Here is a 15,687-nt window from a genome sequence, read left to right as displayed (position 1 = left end):
TCTTCCTTCCACCCAGGAAGGACAGTGGATGAGAGCGTTCACACATCATCTTCCAGTTTCCCGGGCAGTTGGCTTGACCCCCATGAAAGCGGCACAAGAGACATCGACCTCACTAACCCTTTGAAAAGGGGAAATCAGTAAGACAGAGATCCCAGAAGAGAAACTCACTTCCCTAAGGCTAGGCTTTCAGCCAGACATTCGCGAACACATGGACAAAATCAAGACAGCCATTTGCAACCCACTGGGGAGTCTGCTGACCCATGACAGAAGGAGAGAATCATGCAATATTCAGAAGAAGGCAGAGAGGTCTCTGGATGTAGCAGAAATTTACAGGAGGACCCAGGCAAAAGGAGCCTTTGCCATTGCTTAAGCCTGACTGATGTGTTGAAGGCAGCCAACTATGCGTCCACGGGCACTGTCCAATGTGTGCGGACTCCCGGGAAATGGCACCCAAGAGTCCCCAGCACCGGGGGATCTTCAAATCAGCTGGAGGACATTTGGAAAAGAATAGCTTTCCAAGAATTCTGCCAACACTTGTTAAAATTGCCACAGTCCTTCAACGCTTTCATTTCACCACTGAGCCATGGAGAGACACAATCGAATCTACCTCAGGCCCCAATAATCCCCAGAGAGGGAACACATCTCCTCCCGTATATCAAGCATCAGAGGATCCCGTGGGGCACACGGAAAAGGAGTTCTATGGAATCTCTACAAGATTCCAAAGATCTGTCAAGAAAATGATCTTTCCACATGTGGAAGGCAGCAGTTATGCCTGCATTGCCTGATTAGACTGTCAGCAGATCCTGACCTCCTGTGGTATGAACCTGAAACTAGTCATGACGCTCGCGACCCACGTACCGAATGGTATTGAGCCTGGCATTAGCTTTTTGACTCAGATAGTGGTGCTGCTGCCTTTTCTTGAATGCTACAGCGAGGTGTCAGGCTACTCCAGTCTTCATCCAATACCAAGATGTCTGGGAAAGAGGCCCTGGAGATCCTAAGAGTCCAGTCGCAACTGACACAGGCTTTCAACTAGGGCAAGTCTCTCTGGTTTCTCCAGTAGAGCTGCTACACACTCCCATCCCGTAAAGAGTTGAGAGTTGAAAATATTCTCAAACTTCCGTAGACATACCCGACTGGGAACCGGACTAGCAAAAATTACTCAAGTGGAAATTCTTCTAGGTTCCTGTGCTTCCTAACTATCCACCCGTGCATATCACCGCCACTTGGTCAATCGGTCAGGTCAAGCTCAAAGCAGGGGACACGTCTCAGCTTTTCCACAAAACCCGACTGCCTCTTGGGCTCCATTTTCACTTGTCTAAGTGTCACCAGAGACAAGGGAAAACCGCCGTCATTCACTCACCTTGAGTTCTTTCGGTGGTGAATCTTCTGAAAGCAGGTCTTTCGAAATGACAGAAAAAGACGAAAAGAGCCAAGGAATCAGCATGACCAGAATCGGTCACGGAGGAGTTTTTGATCACTTGGTGGAGGAAAAAGGGATCCAAACGGGGGTCCCCTCTAAAGCAGATCATTAACGTTAGGGAAAAGGAGTTTCTCTCTGGGCCTCAGCGGGATCCTATTGAGCATGATTTTTATGTCATCATCTCTCTTCGAGACAAGTTGAGGTGTCTTCGTTGACCCGAGACATCTCAATCCCCGGGAGAAATCACCTGAGTCTTCAAGTTCCTCACCACCGATATCGTCCATCCAGCCCGCAATCACGCAGGATGAGAAGGTTCGCACATCCTCTTCCGGTGTCCCGGGGAGTAGCTTGACCCTCATGAAAGCAGGAAAACAGGCTTCGACCTTGCCATCCTTTGAGGAAGGGCAAAGAAGTGAGTCAGACATCAGACGAGAGACATTCATTGCCTAACAGCTATGCTTTTTCCACATATAGCCCAAAAGAGGGACGAAATCAAGACTCACACTTCTCGCCCATTAGTGAGACTGCTGACCCTTGACAGAAAGGCAGACGCGTGCCAGATCAAGACAAGGCATAGAGGACTCCGAATGGAGAAAAGTACTCAGGAAGTCCCAGCCAAGAACAGGCTATTCATTTGATCAGCCCCGGCTAATGTCTACGAGGAAGCCGAATCTGTGTCCACAGGCACGGATCCGTGCACGAGCACTTCCAGGAAATGACATCCAAGGGTTCCCAAAACTGGGGATCTTCAAATGAGCTGTGGGACACTCGGAAGAGGGCTTTCACCAAGAATTTGGCCCCAAATTCAACTAGGCATTTCCAGAGTTTGATTTCACCCTTGTGCCATGGAGAGACACAGTCCAGGCCACCTCATTCCCAAAGAATGGGAACACAGGGAACACATCTCCTCCTGTTTATCAACCATCAGAGGATTCCTTGGCACAAAGAGAGCAGGAGTCTTATGGAACCTCTACAGGATTCCAACGAACTCTGTAGGAACACTGATCTCTGCACATGTGCAAGGCAGCACTTACGCCTGCTTTCACTGTCTAGAGCTCCAGGGAAACATGACCTCCTGTGGCATCAACCTGAAAGTGCTCCTGACCCTCGTGTCCCCTTCACACCTGGCATCGACCCTGACTTTAGATTTTCTATGCAGTTATCTGTGCAGCTACCTTTACTTGAAAGCTGGAGCCAGCTATCAGACTACTGAGTCGCTCATCCAATTTCAAGATTCACGGGAAAAGCGCCCCGCAAATCCTGCGAGTCCAGCCGCAACTGACACACGCTTTCAATTACAGCAAGTTGACCAGTCTCCTGTAGAGCTCTGGGCCATTCACATCTCCTAAATATCTTGGGAAAATACATTGTTCTAGTTGGCCGTTTCTCCCATTTCGGTAGGCCCTATCGGACTTGGACCCAGGCTATCGCAGACGACTCCAGCGCACATGTTTCAGCATTCTCTGATTCCGAAGTATCCACCCACGCACATCACCGCCACTTAGTCAACCAGGCAAGGTCAAGCAAACACCAGGGGACATGCCTCAGCCTTGTCAGCAAACCCTACTGCCTTTTGCGGTGTATCCTCACTTGCCTAAGTGTCAGATGGGGCCAGGGCAAATCACGGGAAATCCCTCACCTTTTGTCTTCGCAACGGTGAACTCCTCGGAGGCAGGTTGTGCTAAAGGACACAAAAAGAGGAAAAGAGCCAAGGAATCAGCCTGACCAAAATCGGCCACCCAGGTCTTTTGGATTACTTGGTGCAGGTGAAAGAAATCAAAATGGGAGTCCGCTCTAAAGAAGATCTGGAAGGCTGGGCCAAAGGACTTTCCCACAGGGCCTCAGCATAACCTCTCTGAGCATGATTTTTAGGTCATCATCTCTCTTCCAGACAGATTATGTCATCATTGACCCCAGCCATATCACTCCCCAGGAAAAATCCCCTGAGACCTGAAGATGCTTACCACAAATGTCTTCCTTCCACCCAGGAAGGACAGTGGATGAGAGCGTTCACACATCATCTTCCAGTTTCCCGGGCAGTTGGCTTGACCCCGATGAAAGCGGGACAAGACACATCGACCTCACTAACCCTTTGAAAAGGGGAAATCAGTAAGACAGAGATCCCAGAAGAGAAACTCACTTCCCTAAGGCTAGGCTTTCAGCCAGACATTCGCGAACACATGGACAAAATCAAGACAGCCATTTGCAACCCACTGGGGAGTCTGCTGACCCATGACAGAAGGAGAGAATCATGCAATATTCAGAAGAAGGCAGAGAGGTCTCTGGATGTAGCAGAAATTTACAGGAGGACCCAGGCAAAAGGAGCCTTTGCCATTGCTTAAGCCTGACTGATGTGTTGAAGGCAGCCAACTATGCGTCCACGGGCACTGTCCAATGTGTGCGGACTCCCGGGAAATGGCATCCAAGAGTCCCCAGCACCGGGGGATCTTCAAATCAGCTGGAGGACATTTGGAAAAGAATAGCTTTCCAAGAATTCTGCCAACACTTGTTAAAATTGCCACAGTCCTTCAACGCTTTCATTTCACCACTGAGCCATGGAGAGACACAATCGAATCTACCTCAGGCCCCAATAATCCCCAGAGAGGGATCACATCTCCTCCCGTATATCAAGCATCAGAGGATCCCGTGGGGCACACGGAAAAGGAGTTCTATGGAATCTCTACAAGATTCCAAAGATCTGTCAAGAAAATGATCTTTCCACATGTGGAAGGCAGCAGTTATGCCTGCATTGCCTGATTAGACTGTCAGCAGATCCTGACCTCCTGTGGTATGAACCTGAAACTAGTCATGACGCTCGCGACCCACGTACCGAATGGTATTGAGCCTGGCATTAGCTTTTTGACTCAGAGAGTGGTGCTGCTGCCTTTTCTTGAATGCTACAGCGAGGTGTCAGGCTACTCCAGTCTTCATCCAATACCAAGATGTCTGGGAAAGAGGCCCTGGAGATCCTAAGAGTCCAGTGGCAACTGACACAGGCTTTCAACTAGGGCAAGTCTCTCTGGTTTCTCCAGTAGAGCTGCTACACACTCCCATCCCGTAAAGAGTTGAGAGTTGAAAATATTCTCAAACTTCCGTAGACATACCCGACTGGGAACCGGACTAGCAAAAATTACTCAAGTGGAAATTCTTCTAGGTCCCTGTGCTTCCTAACTATCCACCCGTGCATATCACCGCCACTTGGTCAATCGGTCAGGTCAAGCTCAAAGCAGGGGACACGTCTCAGCTTTTCCACAAAACCCGACTGCCTCTTGGGCTCCCTTTTCACTTGTCTAAGTATCACCAGAGACAAGGGAAAACCGTCGTCATTCACTCACCTTGAGTTCTTTCGGTGGTGAATCTCTTGAAAGCAGGTCTCTCTAAATGACAGAAAAAGAGGAAAAGAGCCAAGGAATCAGCATGGCCAAAATCGGTCAGGGAGGAGTTTTTGATCACTTGGTGGAGGAAAAAGGGATCACAACGGGGGTCCACTCTAAAGCAGATCATTCATGTTAGTGAAAAGGAGTTTCTCTCTGGGCCTCAGCGGGATCCTATTGAGCATGATTTTTATGTCATCATCTCTCTTCGAGACAAGTTGAGGTGTCTTCATTGACCCGAGACATCTCAATCCCCGGGAAAAATCACCTGAGTCTTCAAGTTCCTCACCACCGATATCGTCCATCCAGCCCGCAATCACGCAGGATGAGAAGGTTCCCACATCCTCTTCCGGTTTCCCGGGGAGTAGCTTGACCCTCATGAAAGCAGGAAAACAGGCTTCGACCTTGCAATCCTTTTAAGAAGGGCAAAGAAGTAAGTCAGACATCAGACGAGAGACATTCATTGCCTAACAGCTACGCTTTTTCCACATATAGCCCCAAGTATGGACAAAATCGAGACACACACTTCTCGCCCATTAGTGAGACTGCTGACCCTTGACAGAAAGGCAGACGCGTGCCAGATCAAGACAAGGCATAGAGGACTCCGAATGGAGAAAAATACTCAGGAAGTCCCAGCCAAGAACAGGCTATTCATTTGATCAGCCCCGGCTAATGTCTACGAGGAAGCCAAATCTGTGTCCACAGGCACTGTTCCGTGCACGAGCACTTCCAGGAAATGACATCCAAGGGTTCCCAAAACTGGGGATCTTCAAATGAGCTGTGGGACACTCGGAAGAGGGCTTTCACCAAGAATTTGGCCCCAAATTCAACTAGGCATTTCCAGAGTTTGATTTCACCCTTGTGCCATGGAGAGACACAGTCCAGGCCACCTCATTCCCAAAGAATGGGAACACAGGGAACACATCTCCTCCTGTTTATCAACCATCAGAGGATTCCTTGGCACAAAGAGAGCAGGAGTCTTATGGAACCTCTACAGGATTCCAACCAACTCTGTAGGAGCAGTGATCTTTGCACATGTGCAAGGCAGCACTTACGCCTGCTTTCACTGTCCAGAGCTCCAGGGAAACATGACTTCCTGTGGCATGAACCTGAAAGTGCTCCTGACCCTCGTGTGCCCTTCACACCTGGCATCGACCCTGACTTTAGATTTTCTATGCACTTATCTGTGCAGCTACCTTCACTTGAAAGCTGGAGCCAGCTATCGGACTACTGAGTCGCTCATCCAGTTTCAAGATTCATGGGAAATGCGCCCTGCAAATCCTACGAGTCCAACCGCAACTGACACACGCGTTCAAATACAGCAAGTTGACCAGTCTCCTGTAGAGCTCTGAGCCATTCACATCTCATAAATGTCTCAGGAAAACACGTTTTTCTAGTTGGCCGATTCTCCCCTTTCAGTAGGCCGTATCGGACTTGGACGCAGGCTATCGAAGATGACTCCAGCACACAGGTTTCAGGATTCTCTGATTCCTAAGTATCCACCCACGCACATCACCGCCACTTAGTCAACCAGGCAAGGTCAAGCAAACACCAGGGGACATGCCTCAGCTTTGTCAGCAAACCCTACTGCCTTTTGAGGTGTATCCTCACTTGCCTAAGTGTCAGATGGGGCCAGGGCAAATCACGGGAAATCCCTCACCTTTTGTCCTCGCAACGGTGAACTCCTCGGAGGCAGGTTGTGCTAAAGGACACAAAAAGAGGAAAGGAGCCAAGGAATCAGCCTGACCAAAATCGGCCACCCAGGTCTTTTGGATTACTTGGTGCAGGTGAAAGAAATCAAAATGGGAGTCCGCTCTAAAGAAGATCTGGAAGGCTGGGCCAAAGGACTTTCCCACAGGGCCTCAGCATAACCTCTCTGAGCATGATTTTTAGGTCATCATCTCTCTTCCAGACAGATTATGTCATCATTGACCCCAGCCATATCACTCCCCAGGAAAAATCCCCTGAGACCTGAAGATGCTTACCACAAATGTCTTCCTTCCACCCAGGAAGGACAGTGGATGAGAGCGTTCACACATCATCTTCCAGTTTCCCGGGCAGTTGGCTTGACCCCCGTGAAAGCAGGACAAGACACATCGACCTCACTAACCCTTTGAAAAGGGGAAGTGGGTAAGACAGAGATCCCAGAAGAGAAACTCATTTCCCTAAGGCTATGCTTTCAGCCAGACATTCGCGAACACATGGACAAAATCAAGACAGCCATTTGCAACCCGCTGGGGAGTCTGCTGACCCATGACAGAAGGAGAGAATCATGCAATATTCAGAAGAAGGCAGAGAGGTCTCTGGATGTAGCACAAATTTTCAGGAGGACCCAGGCAAAAGGAGCCTTTGCAATTGATTAAGCCTGACTGATGTGTTGAAGGCTGCCAAGTATGCGTCCACGGGCACTGTCCAATGTGTGCGGACTCCCGGGAAATGGCACGCAAGAGTCCCCAGCACCGGGGGATCTTCAAATCAGCTGGAGGACATTTGGAAAAGAATAGCTTTCCAAGAATTCTGCCAACACTTGTTAAAATTGCCACAGTCCTTCAACGCTTTCATTTCACCACTGAGCCATGGAGAGACACAATCGAATCTACCTCAGGCCCCAATAATCCCCAGAGAGGGATCACATCTCCTCCTGGATATCAAGCATCAGAGGATCCCGTGGGGCACACGGAAAAGGAGTTCTATGGAATCTCTACAAGATTCCAAAGATCTGTCAAGAAAATGATCTTTCCACATGTGGAAGGCAGCAGTTATGCCTGCATTTCCTGATTAGACTCTCAGCGGATCATGACCTCCTGTGGCATGAACCTGAAATGAGTCATGACGCTCGCGACCCACTTACCGAATGGGATTGAACCTGCCATTAGCTTTTTGACTCAGATATTGGTGCTGCTGCCTTTTCTTGAATGCTACAGCGAGGTATCAGGCTACTCAATTCTTCATCCAATACCGAGATGTCTGGGAAAGATGCCCTAGAGATCCTAAGAGTCCAGTCGCAACTGACACAGGCTTTCAACTCTGGCAAGTCTCTCTGGTTTCTCCAGTAGAGCTGCTACACACTCCCATCCCGTAAAGAGTTGAGAGTTGAAAATATTCTCAAACTTCCGTAGACATACCCGACTGGGAACCGGACTAGCAAAAATTACTCAAGTGGAAATTCTTCTAGGTCCCTGTGCTTCCTAACTATCCACCCGTGCATATCACCGCCACTTGGTCAATCGGTCAGGTCAAGCTCAAAGCAGGGGACACGTCTCAGCTTTTCCACAAAACCCGACTGCCTCTTGGGCTCCCTTTTCACTTGTCTAAGTATCACCAGAGACAAGGGAAAACCGTCGTCATTCACTCACCTTGAGTTCTTTCGGTGGTGAATCTCTTGAAAGCAGGTCTCTCTAAATGACAGAAAAAGAGGAAAAGAGCCAAGGAATCAGCATGGCCAAAATCGGTCAGGGAGGAGTTTTTGATCACTTGGTGGAGGAAAAAGGGATCACAACGGGGGTCCACTCTAAAGCAGATCATTCATGTTAGTGAAAAGGAGTTTCTCTCTGGGCCTCAGCGGGATCCTATTGAGCATGATTTTTATGTCATCATCTCTCTTCGAGACAAGTTGAGGTGTCTTCATTGACCCGAGACATCTCAATCCCCGGGAAAAATCACCTGAGTCTTCAAGTTCCTCACCACCGATATCGTCCATCCAGCCCGCAATCACGCAGGATGAGAAGGTTCCCACATCCTCTTCCGGTTTCCCGGGGAGTAGCTTGACCCTCATGAAAGCAGGAAAACAGGCTTCGACCTTGCAATCCTTTTAAGAAGGGCAAAGAAGTAAGTCAGACATCAGACGAGAGACATTCATTGCCTAACAGCTACGCTTTTTCCACATATAGCCCCAAGTATGGACAAAATCGAGACACACACTTCTCGCCCATTAGTGAGACTGCTGACCCTTGACAGAAAGGCAGACGCGTGCCAGATCAAGACAAGGCATAGAGGACTCCGAATGGAGAAAAATACTCAGGAAGTCCCAGCCAAGAACAGGCTATTCATTTGATCAGCCCCGGCTAATGTCTACGAGGAAGCCAAATCTGTGTCCACAGGCACTGTTCCGTGCACGAGCACTTCCAGGAAATGACATCCAAGGGTTCCCAAAACTGGGGATCTTCAAATGAGCTGTGGGACACTCGGAAGAGGGCTTTCACCAAGAATTTGGCCCCAAATTCAACTAGGCATTTCCAGAGTTTGATTTCACCCTTGTGCCATGGAGAGACACAGTCCAGGCCACCTCATTCCCAAAGAATGGGAACACAGGGAACACATCTCCTCCTGTTTATCAACCATCAGAGGATTCCTTGGCACAAAGAGAGCAGGAGTCTTATGGAACCTCTACAGGATTCCAACCAACTCTGTAGGAGCAGTGATCTTTGCACATGTGCAAGGCAGCACTTACGCCTGCTTTCACTGTCCAGAGCTCCAGGGAAACATGACTTCCTGTGGCATGAACCTGAAAGTGCTCCTGACCCTCGTGTGCCCTTCACACCTGGCATCGACCCTGACTTTAGATTTTCTATGCACTTATCTGTGCAGCTACCTTCACTTGAAAGCTGGAGCCAGCTATCGGACTACTGAGTCGCTCATCCAGTTTCAAGATTCATGGGAAATGCGCCCTGCAAATCCTACGAGTCCAACCGCAACTGACACACGCGTTCAAATACAGCAAGTTGACCAGTCTCCTGTAGAGCTCTGAGCCATTCACATCTCATAAATGTCTCAGGAAAACACGTTTTTCTAGTTGGCCGATTCTCCCCTTTCAGTAGGCCGTATCGGACTTGGACGCAGGCTATCGAAGATGACTCCAGCACACAGGTTTCAGGATTCTCTGATTCCTAAGTATCCACCCACGCACATCACCGCCACTTAGTCAACCAGGCAAGGTCAAGCAAACACCAGGGGACATGCCTCAGCTTTGTCAGCAAACCCTACTGCCTTTTGAGGTGTATCCTCACTTGCCTAAGTGTCAGATGGGGCCAGGGCAAATCACGGGAAATCCCTCACCTTTTGTCCTCGCAACGGTGAACTCCTCGGAGGCAGGTTGTGCTAAAGGACACAAAAAGAGGAAAGGAGCCAAGGAATCAGCCTGACCAAAATCGGCCACCCAGGTCTTTTGGATTACTTGGTGCAGGTGAAAGAAATCAAAATGGGAGTCCGCTCTAAAGAAGATCTGGAAGGCTGGGCCAAAGGACTTTCCCACAGGGCCTCAGCATAACCTCTCTGAGCATGATTTTTAGGTCATCATCTCTCTTCCAGACAGATTATGTCATCATTGACCCCAGCCATATCACTCCCCAGGAAAAATCCCCTGAGACCTGAAGATGCTTACCACAAATGTCTTCCTTCCACCCAGGAAGGACAGTGGATGAGAGCGTTCACACATCATCTTCCAGTTTCCCGGGCAGTTGGCTTGACCCCCGTGAAAGCAGGACAAGACACATCGACCTCACTAACCCTTTGAAAAGGGGAAGTGGGTAAGACAGAGATCCCAGAAGAGAAACTCATTTCCCTAAGGCTATGCTTTCAGCCAGACATTCGCGAACACATGGACAAAATCAAGACAGCCATTTGCAACCCGCTGGGGAGTCTGCTGACCCATGACAGAAGGAGAGAATCATGCAATATTCAGAAGAAGGCAGAGAGGTCTCTGGATGTAGCACAAATTTTCAGGAGGACCCAGGCAAAAGGAGCCTTTGCAATTGATTAAGCCTGACTGATGTGTTGAAGGCTGCCAAGTATGCGTCCACGGGCACTGTCCAATGTGTGCGGACTCCCGGGAAATGGCACGCAAGAGTCCCCAGCACCGGGGGATCTTCAAATCAGCTGGAGGACATTTGGAAAAGAATAGCTTTCCAAGAATTCTGCCAACACTTGTTAAAATTGCCACAGTCCTTCAACGCTTTCATTTCACCACTGAGCCATGGAGAGACACAATCGAATCTACCTCAGGCCCCAATAATCCCCAGAGAGGGATCACATCTCCTCCTGGATATCAAGCATCAGAGGATCCCGTGGGGCACACGGAAAAGGAGTTCTATGGAATCTCTACAAGATTCCAAAGATCTGTCAAGAAAATGATCTTTCCACATGTGGAAGGCAGCAGTTATGCCTGCATTTCCTGATTAGACTCTCAGCGGATCATGACCTCCTGTGGCATGAACCTGAAATGAGTCATGACGCTCGCGACCCACTTACCGAATGGGATTGAACCTGCCATTAGCTTTTTGACTCAGATATTGGTGCTGCTGCCTTTTCTTGAATGCTACAGCGAGGTATCAGGCTACTCAATTCTTCATCCAATACCGAGATGTCTGGGAAAGATGCCCTAGAGATCCTAAGAGTCCAGTCGCAACTGACACAGGCTTTCAACTCTGGCAAGTCTCTCTGGTTTCTCCAGTAGAGCTGCTACACACTCCCATCCCGTAAAGAGTTGAGAGTTGAAAATATTCTCAAACTTCCGTAGACATACCCGACTGGGAACCGGACTAGCAAAAATTACTCAAGTGGAAATTCTTCTAGGTCCCTGTGCTTCCTAACTATCCACCCGTGCATATCACCGCCACTTGGTCAATCGGTCAGGTCAAGCTCAAAGCAGGGGACACGTCTCAGCTTTTCCACAAAACCCGACTGCCTCTTGGGCTCCCTTTTCACTTGTCTAAGTATCACCAGAGACAAGGGAAAACCGTCGTCATTCACTCACCTTGAGTTCTTTCGGTGGTGAATCTCTTGAAAGCAGGTCTCTCTAAATGACAGAAAAAGAGGAAAAGAGCCAAGGAATCAGCATGGCCAAAATCGGTCAGGGAGGAGTTTTTGATCACTTGGTGGAGGAAAAAGGGATCACAACGGGGGTCCACTCTAAAGCAGATCATTCATGTTAGTGAAAAGGAGTTTCTCTCTGGGCCTCAGCGGGATCCTATTGAGCATGATTTTTATGTCATCATCTCTCTTCGAGACAAGTTGAGGTGTCTTCATTGACCCGAGACATCTCAATCCCCGGGAAAAATCACCTGAGTCTTCAAGTTCCTCACCACCGATATCGTCCATCCAGCCCGCAATCACGCAGGATGAGAAGGTTCCCACATCCTCTTCCGGTTTCCCGGGGAGTAGCTTGACCCTCATGAAAGCAGGAAAACAGGCTTCGACCTTGCAATCCTTTTAAGAAGGGCAAAGAAGTAAGTCAGACATCAGACGAGAGACATTCATTGCCTAACAGCTACGCTTTTTCCACATATAGCCCCAAGTATGGACAAAATCGAGACACACACTTCTCGCCCATTAGTGAGACTGCTGACCCTTGACAGAAAGGCAGACGCGTGCCAGATCAAGACAAGGCATAGAGGACTCCGAATGGAGAAAAATACTCAGGAAGTCCCAGCCAAGAACAGGCTATTCATTTGATCAGCCCCGGCTAATGTCTACGAGGAAGCCAAATCTGTGTCCACAGGCACTGTTCCGTGCACGAGCACTTCCAGGAAATGACATCCAAGGGTTCCCAAAACTGGGGATCTTCAAATGAGCTGTGGGACACTCGGAAGAGGGCTTTCACCAAGAATTTGGCCCCAAATTCAACTAGGCATTTCCAGAGTTTGATTTCACCCTTGTGCCATGGAGAGACACAGTCCAGGCCACCTCATTCCCAAAGAATGGGAACACAGGGAACACATCTCCTCCTGTTTATCAACCATCAGAGGATTCCTTGGCACAAAGAGAGCAGGAGTCTTATGGAACCTCTACAGGATTCCAACCAACTCTGTAGGAGCAGTGATCTTTGCACATGTGCAAGGCAGCACTTACGCCTGCTTTCACTGTCCAGAGCTCCAGGGAAACATGACTTCCTGTGGCATGAACCTGAAAGTGCTCCTGACCCTCGTGTGCCCTTCACACCTGGCATCGACCCTGACTTTAGATTTTCTATGCACTTATCTGTGCAGCTACCTTCACTTGAAAGCTGGAGCCAGCTATCGGACTACTGAGTCGCTCATCCAGTTTCAAGATTCATGGGAAATGCGCCCTGCAAATCCTACGAGTCCAACCGCAACTGACACACGCGTTCAAATACAGCAAGTTGACCAGTCTCCTGTAGAGCTCTGAGCCATTCACATCTCATAAATGTCTCAGGAAAACACGTTTTTCTAGTTGGCCGATTCTCCCCTTTCAGTAGGCCGTATCGGACTTGGACGCAGGCTATCGAAGATGACTCCAGCACACAGGTTTCAGGATTCTCTGATTCCTAAGTATCCACCCACGCACATCACCGCCACTTAGTCAACCAGGCAAGGTCAAGCAAACACCAGGGGACATGCCTCAGCTTTGTCAGCAAACCCTACTGCCTTTTGAGGTGTATCCTCACTTGCCTAAGTGTCAGATGGGGCCAGGGCAAATCACGGGAAATCCCTCACCTTTTGTCCTCGCAACGGTGAACTCCTCGGAGGCAGGTTGTGCTAAAGGACACAAAAAGAGGAAAGGAGCCAAGGAATCAGCCTGACCAAAATCGGCCACCCAGGTCTTTTGGATTACTTGGTGCAGGTGAAAGAAATCAAAATGGGAGTCCGCTCTAAAGAAGATCTGGAAGGCTGGGCCAAAGGACTTTCCCACAGGGCCTCAGCATAACCTCTCTGAGCATGATTTTTAGGTCATCATCTCTCTTCCAGACAGATTATGTCATCATTGACCCCAGCCATATCACTCCCCAGGAAAAATCCCCTGAGACCTGAAGATGCTTACCACAAATGTCTTCCTTCCACCCAGGAAGGACAGTGGATGAGAGCGTTCACACATCATCTTCCAGTTTCCCGGGCAGTTGGCTTGACCCCCGTGAAAGCAGGACAAGACACATCGACCTCACTAACCCTTTGAAAAGGGGAAGTGGGTAAGACAGAGATCCCAGAAGAGAAACTCATTTCCCTAAGGCTATGCTTTCAGCCAGACATTCGCGAACACATGGACAAAATCAAGACAGCCATTTGCAACCCGCTGGGGAGTCTGCTGACCCATGACAGAAGGAGAGAATCATGCAATATTCAGAAGAAGGCAGAGAGGTCTCTGGATGTAGCACAAATTTTCAGGAGGACCCAGGCAAAAGGAGCCTTTGCCATTGATTAAGCCTGACTGATGTGTTGAAGGCTGCCAAGTATGCGTCCACGGGCACTGTCCAATGTGTGCGGACTCCCGGGAAATGGCACGCAAGAGTCCCCAGCACCGGGGGATCTTCAAATCAGCTGGAGGACATTTGGAAAAGAATAGCTTTCCAAGAATTCTGCCAACACTTGTTAAAATTGCCACAGTCCTTCAACGCTTTCATTTCACCACTGAGCCATGGAGAGACACAATCGAATCTACCTCAGGCCCCAATAATCCCCAGAGAGGGATCACATCTCCTCCTGGATATCAAGCATCAGAGGATCCCGTGGGGCACACGGAAAAGGAGTTCTATGGAATCTCTACAAGATTCCAAAGATCTGTCAAGAAAATGATCTTTCCACATGTGGAAGGCAGCAGTTATGCCTGCATTTCCTGATTAGACTCTCAGCGGATCATGACCTCCTGTGGCATGAACCTGAAATGAGTCATGACGCTCGCGACCCACTTACCGAATGGGATTGAACCTGCCATTAGCTTTTTGACTCAGATATTGGTGCTGCTGCCTTTTCCTGAATGCTACAGCGAGGTATCAGGCTACTCAATTCTTCATCCAATACCGAGATGTCTGGGAAAGATGCCCTAGAGATCCTAAGAGTCCAGTCGCAACTGACACAGGCTTTCAACTCTGGCAAGTCTCTCTGGTTTCTCCAGTAGAGCTGCTACACACTCCCATCCCGTAAAGAGTTGAGAGTTGAAAATATTCTCAAACTTCCGTAGACATACCCGACTGGGAACCGGACTAGCAAAAATTACTCAAGTGGAAATTCTTCTAGGTCCCTGTGCTTCCTAACTATCCACCCGTGCATATCACCGCCACTTGGTCAATCGGTCAGGTCAAGCTCAAAGCAGGGGACACGTCTCAGCTTTTCCACAAAACCCGACTGCCTCTTGGGCTCCCTTTTCATTTGTCTAAGTATCACCAGAGACAAGGGAAAACCGTCGTCATTCACTCACCTTGAGTTCTTTCGGTGGTGAATCTCTTGAAAGCAGGTCTCTCTAAATGACAGAAAAAGAGGAAAAGAGCCAAGGAATCAGCATGGCCAAAATCGGTCAGGGAGGAGTTTTTGATCACTTGGTGGAGGAAAAAGGGATCACAACGGGGGTCCACTCTAAAGCAGATCATTCATGTTAGTGAAAAGGAGTTTCTCTCTGGGCCTCAGCGGGATCCTATTGAGCATGATTTTTATGTCATCATCTCTCTTCGAGACAAGTTGAGGTGTCTTCATTGACCCGAGACATCTCAATCCCCGGGAAAAATCACCTGAGTCTTCAAGTTCCTCACCACCGATATCGTCCATCCAGCCCGCAATCACGCAGGATGAGAAGGTTCCCACATCCTCTTCCGGTTTCCCGGGGAGTAGCTTGACCCTCATGAAAGCAGGAAAACAGGCTTCGACCTTGCAATCCTTTTAAGAAGGGCAAAGAAGTAAGTCAGACATCAGACGAGAGACATTCATTGCCTAACAGCTACGCTTTTTCCACATATAGCCCCAAGTATGGACAAAATCGAGACACACACTTCTCGCCCATTAGTGAGACTGCTGACCCTTGACAGAAAGGCAGACGCGTGCCAGATCAAGACAAGGCATAGAGGACTCCGAATGGAGAAAAATACTCAGGAAGTCCCAGCCAAGAACAGGCTATTCATTTGATCAGCCCCGGCTAATGTCTACGAGGAAGCCAAATCTGTGTCCACAG

At 49.0% G+C, this 15,687-nt stretch overlaps 9 non-coding genes across 9 annotated transcripts; all 9 read right to left on the bottom strand.

Annotated features, from left to right (window-relative positions):
* Nucleotides 1–1,560: 1,560 nt before the first annotated feature.
* LOC135227405 (small nucleolar RNA SNORD115) lies at nt 1,561–1,641 on the bottom strand. The gene has a single exon (XR_010317571.1). It is a non-coding gene; the product is annotated as a small nucleolar RNA SNORD115 (small nucleolar RNA).
* A 1,618-nt stretch (nt 1,642–3,259) lies between these two features.
* LOC135227555 (small nucleolar RNA SNORD115) lies at nt 3,260–3,337 on the bottom strand. Its single transcript, XR_010317718.1, has one exon. It is a non-coding gene; the product is annotated as a small nucleolar RNA SNORD115 (small nucleolar RNA).
* Nucleotides 3,338–4,955: 1,618 nt separating this feature from the next.
* On the bottom strand, nt 4,956–5,036 carry LOC135227347 (small nucleolar RNA SNORD115). The gene has a single exon (XR_010317513.1). It is a non-coding gene; the product is annotated as a small nucleolar RNA SNORD115 (small nucleolar RNA).
* A 1,618-nt stretch (nt 5,037–6,654) lies between these two features.
* LOC135227554 (small nucleolar RNA SNORD115) lies at nt 6,655–6,732 on the bottom strand. The gene has a single exon (XR_010317717.1). It is a non-coding gene; the product is annotated as a small nucleolar RNA SNORD115 (small nucleolar RNA).
* Nucleotides 6,733–8,350: 1,618 nt separating this feature from the next.
* On the bottom strand, nt 8,351–8,431 carry LOC135227346 (small nucleolar RNA SNORD115). The gene has a single exon (XR_010317512.1). It is a non-coding gene; the product is annotated as a small nucleolar RNA SNORD115 (small nucleolar RNA).
* Nucleotides 8,432–10,049: 1,618 nt separating this feature from the next.
* LOC135227553 (small nucleolar RNA SNORD115) lies at nt 10,050–10,127 on the bottom strand. Its single transcript, XR_010317716.1, has one exon. It is a non-coding gene; the product is annotated as a small nucleolar RNA SNORD115 (small nucleolar RNA).
* A 1,618-nt stretch (nt 10,128–11,745) lies between these two features.
* On the bottom strand, nt 11,746–11,826 carry LOC135227345 (small nucleolar RNA SNORD115). Its single transcript, XR_010317511.1, has one exon. It is a non-coding gene; the product is annotated as a small nucleolar RNA SNORD115 (small nucleolar RNA).
* A 1,618-nt stretch (nt 11,827–13,444) lies between these two features.
* Nucleotides 13,445–13,522, bottom strand: LOC135227552 (small nucleolar RNA SNORD115). The gene has a single exon (XR_010317715.1). It is a non-coding gene; the product is annotated as a small nucleolar RNA SNORD115 (small nucleolar RNA).
* Nucleotides 13,523–15,140: 1,618 nt separating this feature from the next.
* On the bottom strand, nt 15,141–15,221 carry LOC135227344 (small nucleolar RNA SNORD115). Its single transcript, XR_010317510.1, has one exon. It is a non-coding gene; the product is annotated as a small nucleolar RNA SNORD115 (small nucleolar RNA).
* Nucleotides 15,222–15,687: the final 466 nt, after the last annotated feature.

This window comes from Loxodonta africana, chromosome 13 (genome assembly GCF_030014295.1).
Source record: "Loxodonta africana isolate mLoxAfr1 chromosome 13, mLoxAfr1.hap2, whole genome shotgun sequence".
NCBI lineage: Eukaryota > Metazoa > Chordata > Mammalia > Proboscidea > Elephantidae > Loxodonta > Loxodonta africana.
Note: the sequence above shows the minus strand (reverse complement) of the source record. Positions and strands in the feature narration are given on the sequence as shown.